Consider the following 26583-nt stretch of genomic DNA (forward strand, 5'->3'; position numbering starts at 1 on the left):
AAATCATGAGAGATTACATAAGATTTAAAGGCAAAATATTACCATAAATATGATCTTAATAATTAGAATACACCATGAGAAAATAAAAAATGAATGTAAAACTTTTGAAGTGGGAGGAAGCTGGGAAAGAAAAAAACAGAAACAAATAAAACAATTATAGCGAAGATAAAATGTGAAATAGGGTGGTGAAAATAGTCCCAACTTAATTATAATTATGTACAATAGAAATGAATTAAATGCTCTAGTCCAAAGAACAAAGGCTCTCAGATTGAATTTATAAAAATAAATTCAGCAATGTATTATGTGTAACAGATATACTTGAAGGAAATAGAGAAAGGAGGCTGAAAATAAAGGGATGAAAAAGGATATACTAGGCAAACCAGGATATATTAAGCAAAAGAAAGCCTGTTGCAATTTTAGAAACAAGAAAATTCCATCTTACTGAAAAATATTGTAAGAGACAAATAAAGGCATTATATCATGAGAAAAATTACACTAGATTCAGAAGGGATTATGATTACGAATATGTATACAGCTAACAATATAGATTTAAAATATATAAAAAGGATTTTTTTGAATCATGGAAAAACTAAATCAACAAATTTAGTGGATGATTTTAACACTATGCTCAGAGAATGACATAGGAGGCATACAAAGAATAAGCAAAGATGCACAGTATTTGAAAAGCATAATTAATATAAACTTGGCAGCTTGGAAGCAAAAAATTGTTGATTATTTTGGTATAAACAACATATATTAAAGAATCAACTGTAAGTGGCTTACAAAGGATGCCTTAGTAAGTTCCAGAAAACCAACATTCCATATTCTTTAACGATAATGCAATAGTAGTATAAATTAACATATAGGAAGTAAAAGCAAAAATCAAAACAAAATCTATGTACCAATCCTAAAATATACTAGTAAGTGACCCATGAATTTAAAATGGTATCATTAAGTAAAATTCTAAAATACTTATAACTAACAAAAATGAGAAATCTACATTCTAAATCTGTTAAGTAACTAAAAATAAAGTGAAAGGAAAATGTATAGCTTATTGCATCCACCTATATATGTGTTTGCTGTTATTTTATCAAAATAAAAACAAAATGTGAAGAACTAAACAAACTGATTCAAATTTATACATTAGAATAAAACTCAACAAATAGCTTTCATCTTTAAAAAATTAATGCAGATGTGAATTAACACTACCAGATATTAAAAATATACTGAAAATCACTATAATAAATATAATATGGTACTAAATAAAAAAAAAATTGAATTCAACTCTCTGAAACAGCCCCATCGATAAGCAAACCTTATAGATTTTCACAATAGCACACACCTCAGTAGAGAAAAGATGAGCTATTTAGTAAATGATGTTGCAGAAACTTAATATTGAAAAAAATGAAGTTGGATTCCTCACATCACAAACATGTGAACTCCAGGTGTATTATATCTCTAAATATAAAAGGTAAAATTATAAAGCTAAAATAGAAAATATAGGAGAATTTTGTATCTTTGTGACTTGGGGGTGGATAAGGATTTGATGAGCACAAAACGAAAAGCAAATTTTTTTCGGTGTATTACTACGTCAGAATGAAGGATTTCTGATCAACAAAGCACATAATAGATAGACTGGGAATTGATATTTGCTACATCTGAAATCAACAAGAAATAAACACCTTGTAATCAAAGAAATGCAAATTAATACAAGAAAAGACTTATCTCTTTACATGATAATTTGGCAATTTGGCAAAAATTGGAATTGTGTATAATACCAAACTTGTCAGGCTATAAGGGATAGGGGACTTTCATGGACTAATGGGAGTGGAAACTGTTGCAGTCATTTTGAAAGTAAGTTGGTAGTAAAAAAAAAAAAAAAAAAAAAAAAAAATTGAGAACCACGTGTAATTTAAAATACAATGTCCAAGTATCATTTGTGCAAATTAAAGTACAATGAAACAACACAAACATTACTGTATGTTTTATAAGATCACACACATGCACATACACAAACACACTGACTGAAGTAATAAATCAAATCATAAATGTGAGAACCTATAGGGGAAAGGAGAAAAGAAGTGGGAGCAGATAATTAAGGGGAAAATAAAAGTAAAAATAAAATAAACCAAGAGATAGCCCTTGCAACGTGAATGATGAGAATGTATCGTAAAGTTAGTAGTAAAATGTCCCTTAGAAGTATGATGCCTGCAACATAAAAAAAGAAGACATGAGGGAAGAAAATGCAATTTATAGCCCATTCGAACACACATAAACAATTTATCAGCTCTTAATTATCTGTTGTCTCTGCATAAGTCAGTTTCAATATTTTTATCACTTTAAAAATATTATCAATTTATTTCAGATTTATGTTGGTCTGGAGAGTATTGGATAATATGTATTCTACAGTGATTAGACAGGTTTATTATGATTATGGGAAATTTCAGTACTGCTTTTGCCACCAGTTCTTTTTTTCTCCTTGTAAAATTAATAAAATAATTACTTGTATGGTTATCAAACTTTTTAAGAACACCAAAAGTGTAACTGCCAATCAATAATAAGAATATTTTAAATTTCTACTAAACACCAGCAGCTATACAGTGTTTTTAAAGTAAATCATACAAATCAGCTGCAACATTTAAAATTATTCACACATTGGTAGTAATAGCATTTATGGTGTTAACTGTCTTGACTTTGAACTGTCATTTGCAGAAATTTATAACACAAATTAGAGGCAATAGTCCATACAAGAAGAGCCTTTTGTTATTAAATAGGGCCCTTCAATTCCAAAGACTAAAGAACTCAACAATGTCAAATACAGTCTTATAAGCAATTGGGATCTATATCTTGTAAAAGCTGGGTACTTCATAGTGGTTTCCTATTTGTCTCTGACAAATAACTGTTATAAATGAACTCTTTGATCATGCTAAGTGGTGGTTGTTTTCCTCTAAAAATATTAGATTTCTTATTACAGTCTTTTTCATTTTGACCAAGTGTATTCTTTTTACTCTTTGTCTTGAAAACTGTATTATATGACATCAGAAAGGTTTCAGGCTATTTAGAAGATCAGATTTACACACAGCTACAGAAGATTTAGTAATAATGGAGCTTTGTTGGATGCTAAATTGACTATTCTCAGTTAGCCAAAATAACGTTTTTTTTTATTATTATTATTGATGGAGAAATGCCACAATGGGCAGTAGTCATTCTCTCCCTCACCACAGCTATCTTTAAATCTCTTTTTGCTTTTACTCTCTCTTAAAATAAAAAAGGGCACTCCGTGAATATTTGATAGCAATAATAATGATTAAGCACTTTTTTAAATTTTCAGATTTCTTCCTTTTCTACATGGTGGATTTTCTTTCTTATGTTCACTTTCCACTTTGGCGCTTAGGTTTCTATAGTACTATCCTATTACCATAATCACTACTCACTTTTCTAATTTTTCCCCATTTTCCAGAATTATGTTTTGTTATAATCATACTTCATGTTACAGAATGAAAAACTAATCAATTTAACTCTTCTATAATTAACTACCTAATTTAGGATGTCAAAAGCTTGATTTATAAAGAACTCTTTACTTGTAGAAACAGTAGTCTGATTAGTTTATAATATTTCAGCAGAAGTTATAAACACTTATTAAATTGCAAAACACCAGGACCCACCCAATACTCCATCAAAGCAAGAAAAGATATATGCTGAGTAATGAACTATATAGTATGTCTCCAAGAGAGTAGATGGAATATTGAGCGCTGTACTGCTTGAACTCAACTATTCCACGACCACTTACAGCCAAGGTCTGCTCGACAATATCAAGCTGTTGAAAACGCAGGGGGTTGGGGTAAGCAGAGGGGTGGGAAGTAGAATTTTTGGTAAGACTGACACTTCTCTAATAGATCATCAGCCTTCGAAAGAATCAAGTTAAAAAAGAGAACTAAACGAAGAAGAGTTAGCAGATCAGGACTCGGGTGTAGATCAGAGGTAAAATAGAACTACCTTTTTTTTCATCTTTTCATGGAAATACTTTTAGACTTTAATACTATTATTATTGTATAACAACTTCTGTACATCATGACAATAAGGAATATTGGATAATAGGATTTGTTTTGCTGATACATGATAAAATGTTTCATAATTGAATATTCACTTAAAATTGTATTATACGAACTTCTGTACCTATCTTATCCTCAACAGGTCTTTTGTGAATTCATTTCTGAAACATCCAATATCAATGCAAACTGCAGTTATTAACAATTCAAAAATAGCAATAACATTGACATAGTAGCATCACATACTATATGTATTCCAACAGTGTGTGTTCATCTGAAGATATTGATTTGGCTGTTTACTAGAACAAAGATGCATACAAATGAGTCTTGCATTTTAACTTCACATGATACATGTCTCTCAATCATGTATAATAATTCTAAATAAACACTTATTATTTTTACTTTTTTATTTATACCTAAATAATATATTTTAAATGAGAGAGAAGCATAGAAGCCCAAAAGGGGAGGAGGAGAGATCAAAGAATCCAAGCAAGCCTTCCCTTGGTGGGGATGAAATTATCCAAGCTGCCAGCCTGCAATAAACCCAAACAGGAGGAGGAGAGTATGCATGCTTCCACATTAAATGAAGTTTGAATGCTTCACTATTATTTAGAACAGTTGTATTAATTATTGAATGTAGAATTTTTTTAACCTGAAACTGGCCGAATAGTAATCATCCTAAATTTTCTCTAGGAACATAAAGTTGGATCAGGCCAAATTTATTGATATGGGCTCACTAAGCAGAGATTCTGAATTTAATGTTGCAGCTCAGGGAGTTAGAAAGGGCTCTAAGAGTTTGTCTGGCTGGTTGGCTAAAACACAGACTAAAAGATAGCCCACTGTTAGCAAATTGGAAATGCCCTCCCTTGGTTTAATGTAGAGGAAAGGATTCAGAAGCTTAGGAAGAATGGAATGTTAGAGTGGATTTGTCACTTAAGACCTACTCACCCATACTGGGAGAGTTCAGCAGACATACTTTTCACCACTGCTTTGAGAAATAATTTTGTTGGGGGAACCCCAGCATCCTCGAAGAGCTCCGTAATTGCTCTTGTCTGCAGTCCAAACCTTACAGTGGGAACTATAGCCACTCAACTGGAAAACCTAAATACAATGGGAGTAATTGGATCCTGGGGTGACAGGAGCCAAGTGAAGGCACTCAACTGCCAAAGGCAGGGTGGCTTGGTTACCACAGTGGACAGGACATCAAAGTCAAAGCAACAATCAGAATAGTCTGACTCATGCAGACCTATAGCATTGGTTGGTTAATCCTAGTGTTCCTAGGAGGGAAACAGATAGGAAGTCTACTAAATTCTTACTTGATCTGTACAAGTAGAAAATTTCCAGGTCAAGTAAAACAAAAGTCTAACTTAAATCATAAAAACAGAGTCATGGCGCCTCACTCAATTTGCAGACTTGAGACAGTTTATAGACCCAGAACCCCTTGAATGAAGGTAAGGCTGGGTCCTCTTGAGAAAGAACCTTGGTATACTACCAAAAATGCATACTGCTAATCTTTCTCTCAACAGTCCCCAAAGGGACCCAAGGGCTTTCGCCATGGTAACTGTACATTGGGGAAAAGGAAATAATCAGACTTTTCAGGGACACTGGACACTTAGTCTGAACTGACACTGATTCCGGAAGACACAAAACATCACTGTGGTCCCCCCGTTAGAGTAGGGGTTTGTGGCAGTCAGGTGAACAATGGAGTTTTGGGTCAGGTCTCTCTCACAGTGGCTCCTTAAATCCATCCTGTGGTTATTTCCTCAGTTCTAGAATGCATAATTGAAACAGACATACTTAGCAGCTGGCAGAATCCCCACACTGGTTCCCTGACCTGTGGAGTGAGGGCTATCATGGTGGGAAAGCCGAAGTGGGAGCCATTAGAACTCCCTCTACCTGGGAAAATAATACATCAAAAGCAATATCACATCCCTGAAGGGATTGCAGAGATTAGTGCCCTTATGAAAGAGATCCCAGAGAGATTCCTCACACCTTCTGCCATGTGAAGACATGGTGAAAAGGTGGTCCTCTAGGAGCCAGGAAGCCAGCTCTCACCAGACACTGAATCTGCCAGAGCCTAGAAGAGTTTTGGGGTGCATGCTAGAAAAAGCCAAGATTATCGTGAATGGAGCTTTAAGGTGAGGGGTCAGAAAGAAAACAGGAGAGCTGTAGAGAGAGCCTCAATATTCCTAGAGAACACCTTAGTAATACTGAACAGAATGTTGGTAGGAACGAGGACTGTGAAGGCCATTCTGATGAGGTCTCAGATGGAAATGAGGAACATGTCATTGGACACTGGAGGAAAGGCCAGCCTTGTTTCAAAGCAGCAAAGAACTTGGCTGAATTGTGTTTGTGTTCTAGCGTTGAAGATAGAACTTGGAAGCAATGAAAGAGGATATTTGGCGAAAGCTATCTCTAAGCAAAGTGTTGAAGGAGCAGCCTGGCTCCTCTTATAGTAAGACTGCTTATAGTAAAATGAGAGAAGAGAGAATTGACTTAAAGTCAGATGGTTAATCAAAAAGGAAGCAGAACTTACAGATTTGGAAAATTCTCAGGATATCCATGTTATAAACAGCGAGAACACATGGTCAGAAGAGAACACTAAGAGTGTGGCCAAGGGACTGTTTGATAAGGAGATGAGTATGGATCAGCCATCTCTACAGAAGCCAGGAACCATTCTCCAAGACTGTGGGAGAATGACCCTGAAGGCAATTCAGAGCTCATCAGAGCAGTTTCAACTTAGGCGCTGCCAGCACCTGTGGAACACTCCCACAGGGAGCTCTGCTCTCTGCACTCCTCGGCTGACCTAGGTGTGGCTTCAACAGGCCTGGGTGTGGCAAAGGCCATGGTGGCCACCCCTCTGGAGGGCACAGGTGGCAAACTTTGGTGGTATCGATGCAACACCTTCTCTGCCAGAGCGCAGAGTGCACCAGCTGTGAGGATGTGGCTACTTTCATCTAGATTTCAAAGGATGCCCAGCAGAGCTGCAGGCATGGGACCTCACCCTAGGAATGTTGCAGGCAAGCGACCCCTGCGGGAGTGGTGGGTCCAGTCAAGCCATGGAGGCAGGGCCACAAAAAGCCATGGAGGAAGAGCTGCCTGGAGGCTTGAGGGGCCCAACCTCTGTCTAGCAATGTTGTGGGCAGCAGGACTGCTGCACGGTGGGCCCAGAAGGTGATCCCTCCACTCTGGTCAGTTTAGAAGGCAGGAGCCCTACCCCAGTGTGCCCAGAAGGTAAGACCTCTACCCCATTGAGCCTGGAGGGCAGAACATCAAGTCAAAGAGGATTACTCTAGAACCTTAAGGTCTAACAGAATTTATGCTGTTGAGTTTTGGACTTGATCAAGACCTGTCCCCCCTTTTTTCTTTACTATTTCCCCCATTTGGAATGGCAATGTCTATCTATGCCTGTCCCACCATTGTATTTTGGAAGTGCATAACGTATTTGATTTCACAGGTTCATAGCTGGAAGGGAATTTTCCTCAGGATGAATCATACTTTGAGTCTCACCCATATCTGGTTTAGATGATACTGCCCAATGTCATATCAGTAGGAGGTGAGGCCTTGGGAGGTGATTAGGTCATGAAGGTGGAGCCCTCATGAATAGGATTAGTGCCCTTATAAAAGATACCCCCAAGAGATCCCTCCCACCTTCTGCCATAGTGAAGATACAGAGAAAAGACAGCCATCTATGAACTAGGATGCTATTTCTCACCAGAAACTGAATCTGCCAGTGCCTTGGTCTTGACTTCTTAGCCTCCAGAACTGTGAGAAATAAATGTTTGTGGTTTATAAGCCACCCAGTCTCTGGTATTTTGTTATAGCAGCCCAGACAAAGATCAAGGAAAATTCTAGTTCCATTGAATAAATTTAAGGAAACTATAGGAGACATTTTAATTCCCGCTATTATAACATGCCAGGAGCTGTGTTTGTTCAATGAAATTATTAAGTACAAAAACTGAAAAACCAAAAAATAAAAGCATAAGTATATTTTTAGATATATGGAGGTACATTCCAGAAGAGACATCAGAAAAATCACAAAGTGATTTCATCTAAGAATAAGAATCAGACACTGGGAGAGATGGGGATAGTGACTGCTGTTTTTCATTATATTATTTTGTTATTATGAATATTATTAAAATACAAATATAATATTATTATATAACATTATTTGTCTTTTAGAACTATGTACAAGTATTGATTTGGAAAAGATAAGAGAAATTTAGAAAATAAGTTTTAAAAAATCTTGGAAAAGGTCTTGATCCCAAGCAGCTAGGTGAAGCTCCCTGGCTCGATCTACCTTTGCAGTGAAGCAGCAGGATGTCACGTGGTCTGTGACTAATGTTCTACTAGACAAGAGAACTTAAATCCCAGCAAAGACACCAAAAAGCCACAAGACCTTAGGCAACTCGCAACCTCTGTGGAATTTAGATTCAACATTTGCAAAAAGAGGGAGTTGGGCTAAACAATGTCTCATTTTTTTTCAGTTCTAATATGTAAAAATTTTATGATTATTCTGCAGTGGTTGGTGTCTCTAATAGACTAGCACCTACCGTGGCTCTGTGCCTCCTTATGCTGCTTCATTTTTCCTCATAAAACTTAGCTTTATCTGAAGTATTTTATGTGTATGTGTGTATATATATAGTTAGCACATTTATTGCCTGCCTTTCTTCCAGCGTAAGATTTTTGAGGGCAAGGAATATTTATCACTTATTTATCACTGTATTGTATATCTTGTTTATACACAGTAGGCATTCAACAAATAAATTTTGTCAATTTCAAAACTGTATGACAATACCACTGCATAGCAATCTTCTTTGCTTGAAACATTGATGACAACGCAAGAAGATATGAGATCATTTGTGACTGAAGCTTTTAAGTAAACAGTCTAGAAAATGCAATGTATGCAAACTTACATCCCATTCATTGTAGCCTTCTAACATAATGTCAATAACTTAATTTGATTGCAAAATATTTTTCTTACCTTGACATAACTCGGTCCTATGTGCAATATTCTTACAAAACAGTATTCAATTTACACTATAGTTTTTGTGTTTCAGCTTCTCTTCCTTTGCATTCAGCTCCTCTGTGCCATTAAAAGATTTGGTAAGCCACTCTGCTAAATAGTTGAAAGTTGGGCACTTCAGCTATAAGCTTTTAATTCCATTTCATATCATTTATTAGGCAATAGAGAAAACAACTTTAATTTCATTATGTTCCATCAACTGGGAATGAAATAAAAATGTTCTGTATATCTTTGATGTTCTGTAAAAGAACTTCATATTCCTGAGTGAATACAACTCAAAAAATAGAAAATCTGTATTCTGGATAGTTAACATTAATGCTTGAATGGCATTTAAACAAAATTGACCACATCAAAATGAATCAAGGATAATCCTAGGTATGCCAGCTATTTATCCCTAGAGTTTTATGCAGCTCTGATCAAGTCGTAAAGGGAAAAATCATGATTTGGAGATAAACTGCATGAGTTCTCAGATCATTTCACATGACATTGGCCTTCATTATTAATCAAAGATCTGAATCTTGCTCTTTGGGAAGATGTTTTTTCAAATGTCATATATCTAGTTTGATTAAATTAAAACCACTCAAAGAAAAGGTGAAAGTAAAGGTTTTTTCTTAACAAAATTATTTATCAATTAAAATATATAGATACTCTTCCTTCTTTCCCCTCTTGCTTTCTTCCTTTCTTCATTCTTTGGGTAATTTAGTCAAAAAGCCATTAGAGACCTTTCACTTCCATTCTTCTTCTCTTTGTCATTCCCCTTCTCCAATACTTGCTGGAGGCAGCTGAGGGAGTTAGGCACCCTTCCAAAATGGCAGCCAGGCAAGGTTTTGGGCAGCAGCTCTGTGGCTAAATTAATCCATTTAGATGGATTAATTTCAGAGGTATTGAAAAAGCAAGCAAATGAGAATCATGTTTCTCACTGTCAGAAAAGAGAACCACAAATACAGAAAGGGGAAAAGCTGGAATGAATTCTGTGAATGTAGGTTGGAATTAGAGGTATCAGGGTAAACTTAAGGTATTGCTGTGAATTTAAGGGGAGAGGAAGAGAGAGAAACATAGATATAAATGTGTGTATATGCTTGTGTGTGTGTACATTACATGTACATATACCTACACATATTCCACATATATGTTATTTTTTCATAGTTTAATTAGCCAACTGAGTGGGATTGGAAATAGTGAACTCAAGTGTCAATAAGCACATTTAGCTTTTTATTTCTCGGTTTCTAAATACCATTCTCCACTAACAAGAATCAGGGCTCATTAGAGAAATGGCTTATTCAGGGACGGGGCAGGAAAAACACAAATACGCTTAGAATATATTGATGTGCTGGAAAATAAGAGAGTCCTCAAAGAATGATGGGGAAATGTCAAAAATGACAAGAAACCAGCTTAAAGTTGCTCCAATGGCCAGATTTGCAGCAATTTGAGCATCAAAATACAGAATGATATTGTTAGTTGACATTTTATGTAAAGAATAATGAAATTAGAAAACCACCATGTGGCAAAAATCATAGTAATAACTGTTTCAGGCAAGAATCTTCATTGGATGCTAAGAGTAATGGGTGAAAGTTTGATAAGGAAAGCTAAATTTACATACCCTTAAAGTGTCTTCCCACAAAATGCAAAGTAATTATTTATTAAAAAGGAAAAATAGTAACTTTACCTAGGAGACATCATTTTAATAAAGTGATTAATGTTAAAATCACCAGTAATGAGAATGGGAATATTGACATTGTAACCATCTATGGACAAAGTACAATAAGAAGAACATCTTAACAGTAATACAGCATCACTTAGGTGATATTCATGCTAGATACATAGGTATAGATAGGTGGGAAGGTAGGTAGATAGGTAGGTAGAAAATACAATTAAACAAGTGTGGTTGAATGTATCAATGTGGAATCTGGGTTATGGGTGTTCATCCTTCGTACTATCCTTGCAGCTTTCCTGTAAGTTTAAAATTATTTTAAAATAAAAAGTAAAAAAAAAAAAAGTATAGCTAAAAATTCTCCTTTAGAAAATGACAAAATTGTTTTACATAAAGGAAATCAGCTAATGACAGTTGCTTGGTCATATTATGTTGGTGAGCACAATACAACTTTTGCTCATTATTTCGTTGTGTTTCTAGAGAAAGTAGCTAAGTTTACGGGAGCTTTGCTACAAATGGGAACCTGGGCGAAGTTATCACCAAATAGAGAAAATTAGTAAAATGCTTGCTGTCAGCAGGCCTGCTGGGAGGGGCATCTGTACTGTTACATTAATTCTTTTACTCACTGCTGTATATACCCTGCCTTGATGTGGATTACAAATGAGATTGTGTTGGGGCACACTATTTTGTGTTTAGGTTCTCTTCAGAAATCAGGAGTTCAAGTACCTTAGAAACTATAGCTAGATATAATCTTTATATATTCTTGCCAACTGTTTGAAAAATACAGAACTGAACAAACCCTTCGCCCCCTGCTATCCTTTCCTCTATGCTTTTTCAGTAGAAGAACTGGAGGCTGTACAAGGTTTGCCTTTTTACATATTAAAAAACAGTAATAGAATATAGAGTTGAATATATAATAAGCACAAATTTTTTATCATGTAAGCATTACATGACAGTTAATATGCAAAATAGTATTCTGAGACAGACTTTCATCATACAGTGATTCACACAAAAAAAATCACTGTAGCATTAATTACAATAGTCAAGATTAAGAAATCATCTAAAGGGCCAGAATGCATACCTGATCAAATTATTGTCATATATCTATGCACTAGAATTCTTTACAGTTATTAAAATCATGTTTTAGAAGGTAAATTAGTGATTTTCAAAAAGGCTCTCTACATATTAAAGGAAAAAAAGCAAAAGCACATTAGATAAATATAGTCAGTGTGGTCCCATAAATACACAAATACATATGTTCAACTCTAAAAATTGTTTTCTTTGAGTGATAGAATTATGGATAATTCTTATTTTTTCATTTGCAATTTTTGCTTTTTCTGAATTTTTTGATATGAACTTGTCTTGCTGTCAAAATCAGGGGAGTATGCTAATTTCATTTTGCAAATGAAATGTGTATATTTTCATGTATTTCCTTTATATTAGTCCAGGTTTCACCACATTTCTTAGAAGCCTTTTATAGGCTGAAAGAAACTTGAGGTTGTATTCACTCTCAGAAGTAAAATTGACTCATTTTAGTTCCTATATTTGTATCAGCTCAGCTTGAATGCCAGCAGAGATTAATGGGTGATTCTTTATCTGTGGTTTTCCAGGACTGCCTCATTTTAGAAGCAAAGAGCTGTATGAAGCATCCTTCCATTTCATGCCCCTGTTCCACCAAAAGTATCTAACTTTTTAAAAAACTTTCTGATTATGCCTTTCTTCACAAATATTCTCCATAAAAAATACTTGACAATTAGCTACTTCTGCCCACTTACTAATTTCTATCTGACCTTAGATTCAAAAGAAGGACCTTTGATTAAAATGACTTATGTCTCTGAATCTTTTATTTAAATATCTGAGTCGATAGAGAACACAGTGGTCTCTAGGATTTCAGATTTTTATTTCAGCATCCTCAAATTTGTCTTAAATATGGAATAATACCACATCTAAATATTTAAAATATAATTGTTACATATTATATTATATAAAATATATAATATATAATTTATTATGTAAATTATAAATGTCATGTATATTTCAAAAGTTATATGATGGTTTAATAAATTAATATCTGGATGATAGTAAGAGATAAAAATGAATTGCACAGCTTCTATAATATAAAATATAATCATGATATCTTGAATCTTTCATTTATCTAGTAAATTCTCATTGGTTGGCTACTTTGTGCAAATTATTGTATTCTCTGCTAGGGGGTACAATGAGATATTTTGGAAAATTGAATTTTTTCTCTTTTGAAGGGTTAAATTTAGGCAAAAGCCAAAATAGTGAAATGATTAAAGTGAAATAAATCTTTCTTTAAAAGTAAAGGGAAATATTAAGTAGCACAATAGTGCAATCATACTCAGTTTTTCATATGCAATGCTAATCATTGTTCAGGGTTGATCCTCATTCCTCCAAAGTCAGGAGGACCTGCAGATTATCACAAAACTGATATTGATGGGGAACTGATAAAATGAGAAGAAAAATTATTATATGTGCTTGTTTTACTGTTAGTGGTTTAGATACTTAGACCAAATGTAATCACATTTCCATAGCCTCCTAAATCCTAGAAGCAATCTGTGGTCCTCAATCCAAATAGATGAACTTAATGAGTTGTGTCTTGGACCAATAAATAGAAAAAGAAAGAAAGGAAGAATTGTTAGTATGTCACCAAGATGAACCTATTATTATTAGTGGGGAGCCTGAATTAACTGTAAGTGACCTTGGCAATGTATCCATTTCCTTCCTGGAACATAATATGATTATACTTTCATGTCATTACTGTAATGTTGCTTTGCCATTATTACAGAGAATCTGGAGCATTTTTCAATCATCAGTAGGAGATGGGGTTAAGATGGAGGGGAAAAGACTCTTAGAAATTTTCAAGGAAAATTTTTTCCCTTCAAGAAAAGGTTGTTTGCAAGAGCTCCGTTAATAATGCAAGAGGTTTCATAGCCCCATCTAGTGGTCAGGAACTAATTTACTCACATATCACCTAGATTAGCAGCTCTAGTTTTAAGATACGTATGATTTCGGCAATTGTGGAGTATCATTATGTTCCTAGGTAACAGGATAAAAGATAAGCACGCCATGTTAGGCAGAAGTTGAATATTAAGCAAGTGTCTATCCATTTAGTAATTCTTAAAATAATAGAAATATTCCTCTCTAGAGCCAAACTCATTTAGGAGTTACTTTGTGTATTTTAGAGCTGATTTCTTGTTTAACAATTATTTCTAGCGTTTATAGAAACCTTAAATAGCATTTGGTACAAAGCTTGGTAACAGCATCATATAAACAGTTCTTGATGTTTTAGAGAATACTAGCATTGCCTCAGTCTTATAAGCGAAATAAAATTTCAAAGAATCTTTATAACTAATTCTATGTCTTGGTCAAATTGGAATATTTATGGTTGTAATTCTTCTAGAATTTTGAGACACAAATAAAATAGGCTGAACATATCTCCAAGCTAATCCACACACATTCCATCCTCACCACAGCCCAAATACTGAAGGATTCCAATTTTTAAGTTACTCATATACCAACCTTCGACTATGAAAATATTCTTCAAAAACTTGTTGATAGTCAGTAAAGATTTTAGAAACCATTGTATTACAGAAAGGAAAAATACCAGTGAGTACACAAAGTTACCCTGCATTTCTACTTAGGCAGCAACATGAGATGAAGCATCTAGAGACTGAAAAGGAAATCCGTCAAGAACTGCATGTCCTTCAGGAGGTTATCAGGTACCGCATCACTCATACAGCATCGTGTAGTGTAGAAAGCAGAAGTGGTGCACAACAGACTAACCAGTTGTGAGGCTTCCACTGTTCAGAGATGTTACATCTGGCCTCTTAAGCAGTTTCACAGTCATCATCAATAAACCATAATCAGTATGTAATGGTCCGACAAGATCACCAACAAGAAGAGCCTGGAAGCCAGCCAGTCCATCAGCACTGACAGTTCACTGCAATTTCGTCCTCCTGAGCTGGACCTGTGTAGAAAATGGATGACAACAAGGAGTACAAAGAGCAACTGTTGGACAGGGAAAAGTGGAGAGAGACAGCAGGAATGGAGGAAATATTCTCTAATGGTGAACTGAAATCTTTAAACAAGGCTGGAGCAGCCAGCCAGACTGTGGGTTAAGACAATTCAGTAGGTAGTTGTTTCTAGTCCATGCAAAGCAGATATATATCAATATATTAAATAGTTGTGTGATTCACATGTCAAGAATCATAATCATTTGCAAGATTTAAGTACATAATTAAAAATGATAGCTAAAATAGTCATAGGTTAGTCTACTTAGGATTCAAGGATGCAAAGCGTTCCCTAACTTTTCAATACTGATAATCATTATTAATTTTGACTGTATTCACCCTCCCAGAATATTTCTCTGAGTTTTAATCAACCATGGATTGAGACTCTTGACTCTCTTCTTACCAAGGAACAAATGTGAATTTATGAATATCCAAAAAGGCTGTACCAATTATGCTGAAAAGTGGAATTCCAAAGGACAAAAGCAGAAAAAAACTGGATTCTTTCTGATCACTGTCCCTGGGAAGATAGTTTTCTCCACCCCTAGGTGAAACTGGGCCTTACCCCATGGTTTCTACTCTCTCTTTGACGATAAAAATTCCTTTGATCACTTTTAGTCACAAGAGAGTCTTCATTCTCTAATAGCAATATCTAGCATCTGTCAATCTGCCAATTATAATCATAACTGAAACGCTTCTCTTCCTTTAGCTTAGGGGGAGGGGAAGGGTCGGGATAAGAGGGGAACATAGCTAACTTGACTTTGTTTTGGGCTCCTTCATGGTTTAAGTGGGGATTAGGCGGGGAATAAAGTTCAGAAAAGTCTCCCCCATCGATGGTATTGGCCTAATCTCACAGTACTTTCTACTGGCCTGCCATATTTAAGTCTGACTCTTTCACTCCAGGTTACTTGGGAACTTTGAAGACCACTCCTCCCTGCTCCTTTTCTTGTCTCCTCTCCCCCTAACCCCTCTGTAACTCTGGGCATCTGTCACCTACAATTCCCTTAAAGCAAGGAAATCTTTCCTCTCATCATCAATTTATGTCTCTTCCTTTGCCCTCTTCTTCTGCCATATGGCCTGAAGCCTCCTTAAATTTGTTGTATTCACATTCCCTTCTCAGGCAAAGTCTCTTACCATAGCTCCAGGCCAGCTCACTCTTCCAAGTGACCCTCTGAGCCATGGCAAATCAACAGCTTTTCCCCCGGAAATTCTGGGAGTGAGTGCAGTTCATTCTCAAGGCAGACACATCTCACTCATCCATCAAAGTAGCTAACAAGACACAGTTAAGCCTCTGTGCCCCACAGACGCCATTGGAAACATACAAAGCTCTTAGATGTCTCTTTGAAACCCTAATCTCCAGACTTGAGCAAGGGGGAAGCAAAACCCGTCCCTCTACTATGATGGAGTTCTACTCAGCACATCCACAACTCTCTCCAAAAGAAATTCTTTCTGGGGCAGGCCCTGTGGCTTAGCGGTTAAGTGTGCGTGGCTCTACTATTGGCGGCCCGGGTTCGGATCCCGGGTGCACACCGACGCACTGCTTCTCCGGCCATGCTGAGGCCGCGTCCCACATACAGCAACTAGAAGGCTGTGCAACTATGACATGCAACTATCTACTGGGGCTTTGGGGGGGAAAAAAAAAGGAGGAGGATTGGCAATAGATGTTAGCTCAGAGCCGGTCTTCCTCAGCAAAAAGAGGAGGATTAGCATGGATGTTAGCTCAGGGCTGATCTTCCTCACAAAAAAAAAAAAAAAAGAAAGAAATTCTTTCTGTTTTCCCAAGTTCATTCTTGGTCCCTTCAGTCCTTTTTATAGTCTGATAATTAAGGATCACAAGTTGTTCTTAGCCACTTGCTTTGTAAGTCTTTCTTAAGTGACCTAGCAAACTTCCAGTTGGAATATGTGCATGGTTGGCATCTCCTAGCTTTACCTGTGACAAGGATCTGAGGGCATGTAGAGCATATTTTATTTGGGAGGTGATCCCAGAAATACCAGTGGTGAGTGGAGAAGTGAGCCTGAGGAGGAAAGGAAACCAATAAAGCAAGTTTCTGCTGTGGGTACCTGGAGTCTAACCCTACAGAGGAGCTCTGAGAGTCAGTGTAGAAATGTGCTTCAAATTTATCCCCACCAAGGATCAAGGAAGCCACGGTGTTCATACAGCCATGCTCATCAGTAACTGGTTAAAGTTCTGGTCTCAGAAGAGTGAGCGTCGGGGTTAATTTTCTAGCTATCCTGGCATAGCATGTCACATGTGAAGGTAGAGCAGGCTCTGACCACAGAGACAGAGCTCAAAGAAATATAAGGGCTGTCATTTGAAATTTGGACAGGTGGTCTCAAAACAGTAAAGCCCGAGTACATATGGACCAAACAGCTGTTGCTGCAGGGCCCAGTAGCCTAAGACAGAGCAAGTCTTATCTTGACATACAATTGAACTGACAAACAATAGTACTAAAACAGAAATCAGGTTCTTTAAAGGGGATTGTCAAACTCTACGTTCCTTTCATGATGTGAGTGGTGGCTATGAAGCTGTAAACATTGATCAGTGACACCAACATTCTCTTTGAAACTCTGAGCAGAGTTGCTGATCTGGAATATTTACAGGCTTTCTGACCAGGATCCGCTCTAGAACTGAAATATATCTCATTACAGTTCCGTTGGAAACCTTGAGGCCAGAAAAGCAAAATGAGAATCTCTTTCCATTTCCTCTCTCAAACTCTGCTCTAATGCAATCTCTGAAGACAAGTTTCTATGTGTTACACCTTCTCCTAGTATGTCATCAACCTTTTCTTCACAATTCTTTTTTTTTTTTTTTTTTTGGTGAGGAAGATTAGCCCTGAGCTAACATCCGATGCCAATCCTCCTCTTTTTGCTGAGGAAGATAGGCCGGGGCTAACATCCATACCTCTCTTCCTTTACTTTATGTGTGGGCTGCTGCCACAACATGGCTTGACAAGCAGTGCGTGGGGTCCACACCCGGGATCTGAACCCACGAACCCTGGGCCGCCGAAGCGCAGCATGCGAACTTAACTGCTACGCCACTGGGCCTGCCCCTCTTCACAATTCTCTTTCAACTTCCTTGCCATAGCTGAAATCTGGCCCTCTTCCAGTGACAAGACCTTCTGCTGCCCTTGTCTACATTCTGCTCTCAGCTGCTGCTCCCAGATCACGGCTACCTCCCCCTTTTATTTAAAAGTCCTTCTTCCTCATCCTTTACTACTCATTGTCTCTTTCTAGTTGGTCATCTTCCAAAATTCATTTACAATGTTGGCACATGGTTCTTATGTCCGTGTAAGTAACACATATAATACCTATTTCTTATAGTTCTTGAGTGCCTTCAACTTCACCCTCACTTCACCTCTCCTCTTCACATCTGTAGCTGTGATGCAAGTTTACCATCACCCAGAATCACTCCACCTCTGAAATCTTATTGTATAATATCTTTGTCTCTGATTATAATCTCTATTATTATAGTATTTTTAGTCCTCCTATCCTGCAATGTCTTTTTCTTCAAGAGTTCTTTAACTTGACATTTTCTCCTAATCTACAAATTCCTGATGTCCTCACTTTCCTCCTACTTAGGCTAACCTTTGTCAATACCCTCAATCCCCTTGCCCTTATGTCACTCTCAGCAAGTAACTCCCTGACCGTGATCTACCTTTTTGCTCCTGTATCAGAGCTGTTTAAAAGTGCTAAAATAAGAAGTAGAAGGAGGAAGAGAGGGAGGAGGAGGAAAGAAAAGAAAAATTTTAAAAATTCAAAATTCATACATATACGTTTTCTCTGTTATTTGTTCTTCCCTGGTGTTCCCTCTTCCGTTGCTACAAAATTCTCTCAAATCTCTGCTGTTATCTTCAAACTACCTAAGCCAACACCTACTCAGTCACTCTCAATCCATGATCATGCCTACCATGACAGAGAAGTTAGAAAATTCTGGTGAAAATACACTTTGCTTACTGATCTTAAAGAAAAATGTCTCTCCTCTAAGAATCTTTTTTCCTACTCCATGGTCTGTTAACCATTGTGAGTTTTTGTATTTGAAGGAAATGATTGCAAAGCAATTTTCTTGCCTAAATGAATATATTCAACCATGAAACACTAAATTAACATGTGCACCCTATTTTATCAGTGGCAAACACAAAATGCATCATAATGCACATTGTGGAGTTATCAGGAGGCAGCACTTTTAAAAGAGCCAGAGATCAAAATCATAGTAAATACTTCAGGCTCAACACATCAGCCAAATTCAAATAAACTTAAGTTCTCAAATTTTAGGATCAGAATCTTTTGTATTTTGTTTTCATTTATTACTAATTTATTAGTAGAGAGGTGACATAATTTAGGAAGTCTCTTACATTTTGTTTGAATCAGAAATGAATTTTAGAGTAAATGCCAAGAACAAGAGTACAAATTGGAGGTAATAAAGGCTTAATCTGTTGTGGGTGTGGCATCAAAACAAAGTACAGTTGCACTAAATTCTTGTGGGAAACTATTAGTGACAGGTTGAATATGGAATGTGAAGAAAAAGGACTTCAAAGTTAACTTTAAGAATTTTGAGCCAAGGAGAATGATACAATCATCATTGTATCATTAACATAAATAGGAATGATGCAAATCAGAATCTTTGTATGGGGAAGAATAAATCTAGTTTTAGATGCATTAAGTTCAAAGTGGTGATTCAACATCTTACTGGAGACCTAAGAGGAAATAAAGAAATGGGACCAGAGCTTTCTTGGCAAATCAAAGCCAAAGTATTAAATGAATATCTTCATCATAAAGGCAAAAGTTGCAACCAGGGAACAGAAAACATGGGTAAAGAGAAGGGAGACATGAATACATCATTAGAGAAAAATATCATCATGTTCTTATTTAGGCCAATATCTCTTTGAGTGGAGTGGGGTAGAGGGCTTTATAGTCAGTTTAAACAGTAAGAAGAGCCTCAATTCTTCACTAAAGTTACTAAAAACATCACATGAATACTCTTTTAAAGACCCTTTCTGATATGAGTTCAGTGAATGCCTTTTGTATTCATAAGAATATTCAATAGTTCAGGGTCAAAAAATAATCTTTTCTCTCTTGCAGTGGTAGAAGTGTTTGTTTGGGGTTTTTTTTTTTTTTTGCTATTGTCCATTTGCAGCCTTATGGATGCTCTATTCTGCTTATTGATTTAATCATTCTATGCCCACCTAACTGATTCTGTTCTTCCTTCCTTCTCCTCCATGGGTTAAAATGTAACAGGACAAAGTGCCCGACCTCACAGTAATGTGAGAAGATGGGAGAACTTGTTAATGCACAGGCAGAGGAAGAAAAGTGTGACAAACACCATGAGTGCCACAAGGAAGCGTATCAGACACGAAAAAAGAAACCAATATTTTCAGTACCTGTCACAGTACTGTACTACATCCTCATTTCTACTGAATGCTGCTATTTACCTGATAGCCCCTAAGAGCTCTTTGGGAGCTACTGTGATTTCTCAAATAAATATGTATTTCAGTTTGTGTGCTCATCTTGAGAACTCATTTAATTACCCGGTAGACGTTAACAATGTCTTCCCAGCTGTTACTTTCTATTATGTCCTGTAGATGAACATTTTGGCTCTTTTTAAAAATGCATCTTTGACCTAAGGATGACAAGGGTGCTCAAGCAGTTGTGGCAATAGACAGTATACATTCTCCTCAGTTGGAAAGTGAAATAGGCAGCTTTCCTAAAAATTACGCTGGTGTTTGACTTCCACACATGAACGCACATCATGTTTAAGATTTTCATGAATTGTAACTTTAAAATATTTAAAATATAACCCACGTAGCCTTGATGAGAATCCCTCTGGACACCACTTTAAATCTATATAGGAAAATGCTTATTACTTAGTTAATCCTTCAGGTCACTAAAAGGGACAAGAATGAAAAAAAAACATTTAATCATAAACTACTTTTCTACTTAACGCTTCACATCACGGTGTTACGCACTTTTGGCTATGGGTAGTACATTCTTATTGAATAAAACCAATTTTATTCCTCTGTAATTTCAAAGATCTAATGATTCTTTTGGCCCATCAAATTTGAAAAGCTTTCTATCAATGTATGAATAAATGCAAGTACATAACACATTGCATTGTAATATAGTCATATGTATAAATAAAAAGATGACTTTCTTCTAATTCACTTGCTTTTACAAATTATTTTTTCTCAGATACCTGAAAAGAAATTTGCAATTGGCTAGTTTCTTTCTTCAAAGCCATTTTGTCTTGAGAAACCTCAAAAAGAATTTTAAGAAAACTCTGATTATTCCGTTAGATTTCTTTTCCCATTCAAGATTGTATTTCTAAAACACAGAAGTCCATCTGAGAATACTTTTTTTGTTTCATTTCGTAGCAAATAGAAATTTATCCTGCAACTCCCTACAGAAACCTGAGAGAAAAATCAATGATCACTTTGACAAGAACAATGCCACTTTCTTTTGATCGGGTCACCTAGCTCCTAGTAACCTGTTCTCCCAGGACAGTTTATCCAGAAAATCAGACCAATCACCCCTGAGCTTGCTCAATACTCTGGTTACCAATCACGCACAGTATACAAGAAACCTTAAACTTTACAACTACTGGGAAGCTATTTCTTAGTGTACCTATTTCATGGTAAGAATCATTATATTCCTCTAGTACAAAGAACAGCGGCTGCTGTGACCGTTCCCACTTAGATGTCTCTTTTCAGTCTGAATCAGTAAATGGAGTGAGGCACATTATCCTCTTTTAGGAGATGAGTCGCTATAGGATATTGTTTGAGAACATGGTCTTTTAAGCCAGACTAACAGGGTTTTGAATCATGATTCCACCAATTACTGACTTTGTATCTTTGTATTCTTGGACATGTTACTTAAATCTCTGAACTTTAATTTCACCATTTGAAAAATGCAGATAATACTAAAAAGGATAGTTCTGTTTGCTTACTTAGATGATGCTTATAAAACCTTTAGTATAGAGCCTTATACACGGTTAGTCCTCAGGAACAGTGAATTATTTTTATTGATGTTGCTATAGTTCTCTGTTTCATTTAGAGAAATAACCTATTTATATTCAAAAATCTTCAAGGATAGTATTACAACCCAAATATATAATGGCCATGCTGCTATAATTATCTTTTAAATTTTGAAATATTTTTGAAGTGAATGGATTTACAGCCTAAATCTGTAGCTCTAAAAGATCTTTGAAGTTTTTATTGACTCAAAGGAAAAGAAAACAAGAGGCAATATTTGAGATCTGGGATAAAAGCTCAGAGTATCAGGAGCGGGTAAAGCAGAGGTCAGAATTACCTTCTCCAGGTGTATTAATATCTGTAATTGTTCATTACAGAACCAAAGCTGCCTCCTTAAGAACCCACATCGTGTACTTAATCCTCAGCAGAAACTCCATTTCTGATGGTGGGAAAAGCGTGCATGGATTGAGTCCTCTCCCCGTGAAGTTCTTTTTTTTCTCTCTCAAAGTTATTTCCAGCTATAATACAAAACTTGTGAATTGGCTGCTTCTTAGTAAATCTATGTCATTATAGCAATAGGTAATAGGCAGGTAGTTACAAGAGAGGAAGAGGAATTACCACATGCTAGTACTGCTCTAAGTGCTTTTCATGTAATGACTCACATAATCCTCATGACAACCCTGTGAGATAGATACTATTGTTACCTCTATTTTATAGAGGAGGGAACACAGGCACAGAGAATTTAAGTAACTCACCCAAGGTAATGGCTCATAAATGACAAACTCAGGCAGCATGCTTCCAAGGCACTTCATAGGACGCTACACTGTCTCAGTGAGAAAGATAAAGATGACAACTAATTTAGTATAACATTGATTTTTAAAATTTTACTTTGTAATGATAGTAAATCCATTTAATAGATGAGATAATTGAAAACAGATTAAATGAACTATCCAAGATCTCAGAACTCTTTAGAGATGAAGGCTGGATGACAACTCAGGTTTTCTTTTTATGAATGCTCTTCTTTTCTTCTGTACCAGAGCCCAATAGTCGCAAGATGCAATGGTAATGACTCTGCAAACTACTTTAGTAACTATATTTTACCTGGAATGGACAGATTTGTTTACTTCTATAAACAAATAGAATTTTGAAAGGCTAGCATTAAAACCCTACCAAATGGCATACCTTTAAATAATAAATATAGATATTATAGTTGTGAAAGTTATATTTAAGCAAATTTGTTGAATTGGATAAAGAATATCAAGATAAAAACCAGTTAATAGTATGCATTTTGAAATAACTATTTATAAGGGCCGCTTGCCAAGAAAAACAAAAGTTGTCTAATTTTCTCTAGTCTTAACAGAAATACAGCTACTGTAACTTTAAAATATACTATGAGATAGAGGAATACTTTCTAGCATGTATTAGGTATGGAACAAGCTGGTAAAATAATCTGAACTATAGATCATTATTGGTTAATTAAACTCTGTTTTGTAGATTCAAAATCGATAAAGCAATGTTGCCACAACATTTTATTAGATAAAAGAAAAAGGAAAAGAAAACAAACTGTTAGTGTGTTGTACATTATGCAGGGTTTATGAAGAAACATAAACCTAGTTTCTCTGATGGAGCTCAGATGAGAGGTAAGATAAATATATAAAAGTAGGGTCTTCCCTATTTATAGCAAAGCATCAACTGTAGCATAATTAAAATGAGCATAATGCTTAACAAGCATTACAAATATTGTCAACAATCAGTGGTGAGATGTGGGTCAAGTTACTTAATTTGGGGGTCACAGTTTCTTCATCATTCAGATTAAAGAGTTGTACAATACGATATCTTGGATTCTTCCCAGTTCTAATAGTCTATTTCATTCATAAAACTGGTTTATAACAGATGCACCAATATCAATTAATAGTGAACATTAAGAGGGTCCAATCATTTGGACTATATTATTTGTGCCGTGGTCTAGATTATGAGTTACATAGTTAAATAGCTTCTGTCTACTCAGGACTTTATTTTTTTATTCATTTAGTCAACAAATATTGTTGAAAACCTTGTTTACCTGCCTCTGTTCAAAGGGCTGGGACACAATGATGAGTAAGACACAATGCCTCTCCTAAAGAAACACACAGCCTGGCCAGGAGGCAACATATTATATTTAAAAATCCCTGTTTCTCCATCTAAATGCTAATTTAGTGCTCTTGCTGTAGAAACAACAGATCTATCAAAGTGGAAGTCCTAAGTGAGGAATATAAGGAAGCCTTAACAATGAAGACAATATTTGAGCTAGGTTTTCTATGCTAAATAGGAGTTTACTGAGGGAGAAAGAGCACGCAAGACAGAAGGAAGAGCTTGTACAATGACACTAAATAAAAAATGGCCTGGTGAGCCCAAAGTTCAGGGTCATAGGAAGAAGATAAGAAAGGGAAGAGGGGAGAACAGTTTTCCTTTAGAAAGTGGATTATATAGTGAATCATATAATTAAGAAAATAGTTATGTTCTCTTGGTTAGCATAAGGGCCTCTCTGGTAAGCATCTACCTGGGAAACAAAAAACTTTAGGAGCCAAACTGATTTTTATCCAAATGTCTCATCCTTACAGGGACCTTGTTTTAAATGTCAGTCTAAGGTTTGCCAATGGCCCTATCAAATGGCCTGGCCATTATCTATATGAGTCCAGTAGATTCACAGTCTTCTATATTCCCACCAAAATGGCCCTAACTGTAGCAACTCCTGTCAGGGATTAGGGGTGAAGGTTAGCAGGAGTGGACATAGATAATATATCGATACCAATAATATATTCAGTAGTGGGGTCATAACAGTAGAGGCTCATAGTGGCCCAAAGGCACCCATCTAGAGCCAGACTTGGGCAAAGGTCCTGGTGGTGATGGCCTCAGATCCAAAACCAGACAGCATTATTTGTTTTCGCCTCATCTTGGTGCCGAGTCACCACAATTACTTGTCCACTGGAGTCTAGAAGGCCCAAGAAATGCCATTCTCCCTCACCTCCTCACTGAACGCTAATCTTGGCATAGGGCCTTTTGTCACTCCTGCGGACTGAGGGCCATCAGCTTAATCCCTAGTCATGTTTATTTCAAAAGCCAAGAGGTTTGGACAAAAGTGAGTGAAGCCCTCAGATCTATCCCCTGGCTCACAGGGAAGGGTGGACAGAATAGCCCTATCAGTTATAGGGGCCACCTGTCAGGATTTGGCCACAAATTTTGTCAAGGAGGGAGCTGGGTTGAGCAACTGGCCAGGTGTGGACAGCTTTTTTGGCCTGACGTCACAGGGCAAGTTTCTTTGAGAGGATCCCAGCCTCCCCCAGAGGAGGGTGGTGCCCAGGAGGCAGTGGCGGCTGCTGCTTGCACTCTGTTATCCTGGCAGTGGCTGCCGTCAGGGCATTCCGAACAGAGATGTTTGTGGTATTGTTCCCCTGACATGCCACTCTCCTTTACTAATTTTAGCAAAATTACCTCCAGAGGGCACGTAACTAAGTTTCTAAGATTTCTTAGGGACCACTGGGCAAAGCAACCACAAAAAACTCTACGCTCTTTTTTTTTTTCTTATGAAGTTTCAACAGCTTACTGCACCACAGAGTGTATATCAGTGCCAGGGGTCCCCTTAGAATTACTCAGCTCATGGGAGCACACGGACTGACTCTATTCCCATTCATGAAGAGCCCTAAGCAGTAGATAGGGAACTGCTTCCTTAGCTTTCTCTGAATTCGCTGTTGTATGTCTAATCTGACCCACTGGGTGAGTTTAGCCAAAGAGCCAGGGCTAAAGAGGAGAACCAAAGGTATCCCTGGGAACCAAAAAGCTTACATAAACAATCCGCTAGTATCCTCCAAGAATGTCCCATGGCTTCCTGCTAGAGCTTCCCAAGGCCCACTGGCAAAATGCCCCCACAGAACCCTCAAACTCTTGCAAATAATCCACAAGCATCCTTCTAGAATGCCCTATGGACTCCTCCAGCACCTCACAAAGGTGTCCCAGGAGATTTTCAGGCTTTTTGCTCATATAGAATGGCATTATGCTTAACCGGCTATTCCACTCACAGAGCCAATTCATCAGAAGATCAGGTGCGCTGGAAAGAGCTGAAGTCTCAGGTGTCAGAATAGCCAATTAAAAACAGTGAGCAAAAATTAAAGTGTTAGCAAAGCCATTAGTCACTTGTTGTGATGGTAAAGGTAAGAAGCTAAAACCAGAGAAAGCACCAACTCCCCGCTGTTCCATTTTCCCCCATGGAATAGCACATCAGTCAGGGTCAGGTGGATCAGCACAGAAGTAGGGGTGGTCTCGCTGTGGAAGGAGCCCCAAACAAAAGACTCTTGGAGTTTTATGCACCCAGGAGCAGGAGGGCAGGGTAAGGGGGAAAGGCTAGGAATGGAAAAGCACTGAGTATTAAGTCAGAGGGGAGAAAATGACTTCAAGGTTCTCTGTTAAGGAGACATCCAAATGTAGGCACCTAGGATAGAAATGCAGATAGCGTAAGACCGTGGGCAGCTGGGGGGGTGGGGGGTGCTGAGTCCTTGACTGCAGTGTGTTGACTGTGTACCAAGTCTGTGTAGGGAGGTCAGCTTTCCCCATGAGGCCTGCCCAGGGCGGGCCTGAAAAATCACACATGCGTTTTCTGGTCAGGAGCCAGACTTTTCAGTATGGTTTGCTAAGAAGTTAAATTTGTATCCCATAGGTAATAGGAAACAAAAGAAGGTTTTAAGGATGGGAAATGTCATGGGCTGCTTTGGTTTTGTTTTGCAGTTTTGGTTTTTTTTTTTTTTTTTTGGTGGGGAAGATTGGCCCTGAGCTAACATCTGTTGCCAACATTCCTCTTTTTGTTTTTTGCTTGAGACAGATTGTCCCT

At 37.0% G+C, this 26583-nt stretch overlaps 1 protein-coding gene across 7 annotated transcripts in view; it reads right to left on the reverse strand.

The window, feature by feature from the left end:
- LOC147915802 (uncharacterized) overlaps positions 1-26583 on the reverse strand; it is a 298801-nt gene that overhangs the window by 41518 nt on the left and 230700 nt on the right. For 4 of the 7 annotated variants that reach the window (XR_015553794.1, XR_015553789.1, XR_015553793.1 and 1 more), the window contains 2 exons: positions 22478-22545; positions 1247-14717 (listed from right to left, as the gene is read on the reverse strand). The exons of 1 other annotated variant lie outside the window; for it this stretch is intronic. The gene's annotated coding sequence lies outside the window, so the exon portion shown is untranslated. Of the gene's footprint in view, positions 1-1246; positions 14718-22477; positions 22546-26583 lie in introns of those variants that run through there. 2 more of the 7 variants (XR_015553790.1, XR_015553796.1) reach the window with 2 other exon arrangements.

Source organism: Ceratotherium simum, chromosome 12 (genome assembly GCF_057802395.1).
Source record: "Ceratotherium simum simum isolate JZ-2026a chromosome 12, ASM5780239v1, whole genome shotgun sequence".
NCBI classification, from domain to species: Eukaryota; Metazoa; Chordata; class Mammalia; order Perissodactyla; family Rhinocerotidae; genus Ceratotherium; species Ceratotherium simum.